Source organism: Centruroides sculpturatus, unplaced genomic scaffold (assembly GCF_000671375.1).
Source record: "Centruroides sculpturatus isolate CEXI.00-Female unplaced genomic scaffold, Cexi_2.0 scaffold2260, whole genome shotgun sequence".
Taxonomy (NCBI): domain Eukaryota; kingdom Metazoa; phylum Arthropoda; class Arachnida; order Scorpiones; family Buthidae; genus Centruroides; species Centruroides sculpturatus.
In genome coordinates, this window is record NW_019387182.1 from 13,511 (window position 1) to 18,556 (window position 5,046).

The window sequence follows — 5,046 nt, forward strand, 5'->3', positions numbered from 1 at the left end:
ACAGGCAACCACCGTATAACACGGCACTTCTATAGCNAAACAGATGATAAATGAAAACATGTTTGCATTTGTTATTCATGTATATATGTCTTTGAACTTGCATTTCGTTGTAATAATATTAAATGGGTGTTGGATTTGTATTTCTTTGTTTTAATAGTGAATTCCAACTTATACATTGTTAATAACATAATTTTATATACGTGCCTATCTTGGCACGTATATAAAATTTACAAACTGTTTACAAGTAAGATGCGAAAATTCCACTTATTAAGAAGAAAATTTACAAAGCTGTTTACAAGTAAGTAGCTAAAATTTACAGATTATAGCCTATCAGCTATAATCTGTAAATTTTTTACAGATTATAGCTGATCACCGATGTCAAATTAGCAACATGATACAAGTCAGTCAAATAAAAAAAATACCAAGTTAACACCTCAGAAGTGTATACAAACTGTCTTAAATAATATACTATTGTAACTTATGAACTGTCACAAAATATTCATTAACAGTAACCCGATGATAGTTATTTGATATTTTATTCGTTACTTAGTATATATGCAATAATTACTATTTTTCTTCGTGTTTTTACACATTAATAAAACTGCATCGCAAAAAATAAAACTACTGAAACTTGGGCAAACTCAAATACCTGATTTTTGAAACACTTCGATTCAATATAACTAAAACTACTTTACATAAAGTTAATTTTAACCAAAGAATCAAATAAACTTAATAATTCTTAGACCGAACCATAAATCAATTATAGTACAAGAGTCTTTATAACCAGGAATTAAATCAGTATGTATTCTGATATTCTCATTCAGTTATTATTGATTACCGTTTATTTTATTACCGGCAATCGTAAATTTGAGAAAACCTATTTTTCACGTTATAATGAATACGGAAAACAAAATTCAGCCGTTTTCATTCGAATCAGAGATGTTTGTGAAAATCTGACAGCTTCTGCGAATTCTGGATGCATTCTTCAACTTTAATAATCCCGAAAACACGGAATGCAGAGTTGTGGCCATCTGCAAATGAAGAATATAAAAAATTATTAAAATATAATTAATTAACGTGTTTCAGAGATTTCTCGTATTAGGAAAGGGATTTTATTTTAAGTCAGTAGAACCGAATTTAAATTTCTCGTAATGTAAACAAAATTTCGCTATCTAATGAATATCTATCTATACTAATGAAACATTCAAAAGTTGTGTTCTCTGCGAGTGAATTTCATGTTATTAAACAGAAAAAACATGAAAATGATAAATCGCCTTGTAATTACAAATAGTTTTAATATGCATAAAATAAAAATAAATAACAAATCGCAAAATGTAAAATTCCGTAAGAAAATTCAATGTTAAAAACGAAAATTACATTTTTATTTATAGATAGATAGAAGATGATCCGCTTTAGTTCATTCTTACAGAAAAGCGTAATGCCTCACAGAAAAGCAAACTTAGGGCGTCGTACTCGTAGCGCCATTTGTTGGACATAAAAGCCTTAACCTAGATTATATCTTTTCATTTATACGAATGTTTAACGGAATAATATACAGCCTATGTCCACCCTGAGGTTCCATTCTAAATATTGGTGAAAGAATTTTTGAAATCGGATGAGTAGTTTCGGAGATCACCCGCTACATCCAAACTTACTTACTTACTTACAAACATTACCTCTTTATAATATTAGTATAGATGAAATTACGTAAATCAATTAATTAGAGAAATTTATTTCAACTATTTAAAATATTTCGTTTTGCTTTTCTAAAATGTTGCAAGTATTTTAAATATTGCAAATATTAATTCTCACCCTCATCCTTCTCGGGAGAATTTCCAAAAATCCCCACTGTGAAGAATCGGACTTGAAAAGAAAACAACATTTTTTCGGGTTAAACAATTAATTAAAACTTGCTATAATTCTTCCCACGATTGTTAAAAGTGTAAAGGATGTGATTTTATCCCTCTGTGAAGTCACTCTCCTTTCAAGATGAGACATCGAATACGTCACCAGGAACTTGGCAAAGAAATACTGTTATTGCACATAGGCGCTGCAACATTGCCAAAAAAAGCAAGGAAGAAAAGAGGGAGGACCCCCAATAAAAAGTAATGACTGATGACCCGAAGGGTTCGTTCGTTTGTCCGAGAGAGTTCGTTTGTTCATCCGGGAGAGTTCGTTTGTTCTTCGTTCGCGAGAGTTCGTTGTCGCCAGAAGTTCACCCTTCCCGAGTTGCTTCTCGTTCGGATACCTCCATAATCCTCCTCCATCTAGAGTGAACACCTTGAATAAGTAAACTCCTTTACAGTGACTCCTTCAAAGAGAACTCCTTTAAATTGACTCCTTCGAAAATGAACTCCTTCCATCCAAGAGAACTCCATTTAAGTGAACACCAACAGTCCTTCTATTCGTCTCAGATTCCTTAACAGGTATCTGTAGAACCTTATATGTAAGCTTTCTCTCTCTCTCAACGTAGAACGTGAATTTGTTAAATCGGTTAAATCGTAAACGCAACCTTTACTTTAAATATTAATCTTTTGTGTAATTAGCTTAATAAACAGATATTGTTATTCTTTAATTTGTGTTAGGTGCATTTCCTCAATCCGAGCCATCTCTTGTGTAGGATCTAAGCGCCTACGAACGCGACCGCTCGCGCAAACAAGACGGAAATTGCGGCCATTTAGGTTTCTGTGTTTACCTTAAAGACACAGTAGTGTCAGTCCTGACAAACTCGTCATTGCCGTCTTTGCCGACGCGATGTCGACTCTTCGGTTCCGTGGTTCGGAAGCATAGGGGGCGCTTCTCGCATTGTCACGCTACTTACTGCGCATTTTCGTGATGTACCCTAAATGTTCTTTAGGTTCAACGGTTTGCTCTCGGCGACGATGAATCAATCAGTCAGTCAGGCCATTTAGTTTAATATATTTAAATTAATAGCTTGTTGACAATAGCAGAATGGCGGATCGGCTAAGAATCTCCAGCGAAAACTCTTTGATAACAGGTGTGGCTTATCCTAAAATTGTGAGTGATCAATTCCGGTGGCGCTTAATGATCATAAGCAGGTAAACACGTCGTTCACTTCACCAGTGGTTCCGAAACCCCGGGCCGCGGAACGGTACCGGGCCGCCCAAGGAACATTAAATTACTGGTATTTCCATTTTATTTACTATGGTATATTTCTCTCGGGTTTGTGCGACTTTTAATGGACGACGGAACAACGGAATAAACTGGACAAGAAGTGGATAAGAAGTGTGATAAGAAACACACTTCGGGTGTCATTGTCTCCTATTACCCCCAGATGGAACCGTCTCGTTGCAATAAAACAAGCTCGGGGTTTCCATTGATTTAGCGTTCTAGTGAATTAAAATGTTAAATCACATTATATTAATTTTTTGGTGTAACTGTATTTTATTTTGAAGGCATGTTTAAATACAATTAAATTAAAATTATTAAATTAAATTAATCTAAAATATAAACAATCAACGTCCCCCCTCAGTGGGCCGCGGTAAAATATCAAACGTTGATCGGTCCGCGGCGATAAAAAGGTTGGGGACCGCTGCACTACACGATCTTGTGTTTGAAGACCACGCTCCAATTGTCAGTACCGTTGCAAAGTGCAGAATTAAAGTAGAGAAAAGACAATTTATTATAATATTCATTGGAATCCAAATATTTTTTGGATAAGCCATCAATTTTAAGTTATCCGAATGTTATCCGAAAAACCTCGTTTCCGCTTCATAAGTTACACGACAAGTAAAGACGAGATTTTTTTAAAAAAGACAACATCCGCAAGAGGGCGAAGAGGAGAGCGGGAAAAGAAAATTGTGGAAGAAGAGTCGCAGCCTGAGAACGAAGAGTCAAGATACGAAACTGTTCGAAAGTCGACCATCGTTTAACTTTCTGTTGTTTTATTGTTTTAACATTGCCTTTTTAAGGCTTCGTTCGGGATCGAACAGAAAAAGTTAGAAGAAGACGGTTGGAAAAGAACGTCGTCGTGATTCGACCGCCATGTTGAGATTCGGAATTGACATAAGATCTGCCGAAAGTTGGTGGCCCGGTAAGGTTGTTTTGGTGTTATTGAAATTAAATTAATTCGGTGCATATAAGGTGTCAGTGTGAAAAATAATTCTTCGGAATTCCAAATTCTAAAGATGTAACGAAAATCCAAGATGGCGGCGGAGACTAGCGATATAAGTGGACGAGAGGAAAACCTTTCGATTAACGAAAGAATTCCCGGTAAAAGTGAGTCGAAGGGAACAACGATTAAACTTTTTTCATTAATTTCTAAATGTTCACGTGAAGTTTTCTTTCATTTAAGGACTTGTTATGTAAGGACAATAATGCAAGAGGCAATGGAATAATAAATAGCATTAAAGGCAAAAAGTAATATAACACTTATTCATATGGGCTTATCACACCAGTGAATGAGATTTATATACAAATTCTTTAATGATTATTAACACCTTAATACAAAAACTGTACAATAAACTATGGCTCTTTAAACATTTACATAATAAAAAATACAAAACACATTTCTGACACAACAAATAGTCTCTCTTCAGTCGGTGCTCGTACATCAATATACATTATAAAATAAATCATAAAATACATTAAAAAGCCATTTTAAATATGAAATTTTAATGTATTTTATAATGCATATTGGTACTGATGTATGATCACCGACTGAAGAGAGACAATTCAATGTGTCAGAAATGCGTTTTGTGTTTTTTATTAGGTACATGTTTAAAGAGCCATAGTTTATTGTACAGTTTTTGTATTAAGGTGTTAATAATCATTAAAGAATCTGTAAATAAATCTCATTCACTGGTGTGATAAGCCCGTACGTATGTGTGTCTATTCACTTGGACTAAGTGTTAAATGCAAAAGGCGTTGAATTCTTTGGATGTTCGAAAAACTGAAGATGGACGAGGTTAGTCTGTAGATGTAAAATTAGTGAATATTGTTTATAGGCACAATTCTAGGACAAATGTAGCAAATTGGGACTTTGACAGAGCAGTAGAGCATATCGAGAGGAACAAAAAAGTCAAA

The 5,046-nt window shown here is 34.4% G+C and overlaps 1 long non-coding RNA gene across 1 annotated transcript; it reads left to right on the forward strand.

The window, feature by feature from the left end:
• Positions 1-3,793: 3,793 nt before the first annotated feature.
• On the forward strand, positions 3,794-4,776 carry LOC111616249. Its single transcript, XR_002755213.1, has 3 exons — positions 3,794-4,054; positions 4,149-4,239; positions 4,316-4,776. It is a non-coding gene; the product is annotated as an uncharacterized LOC111616249 (long non-coding RNA).
• Positions 4,777-5,046: the final 270 nt, after the last annotated feature.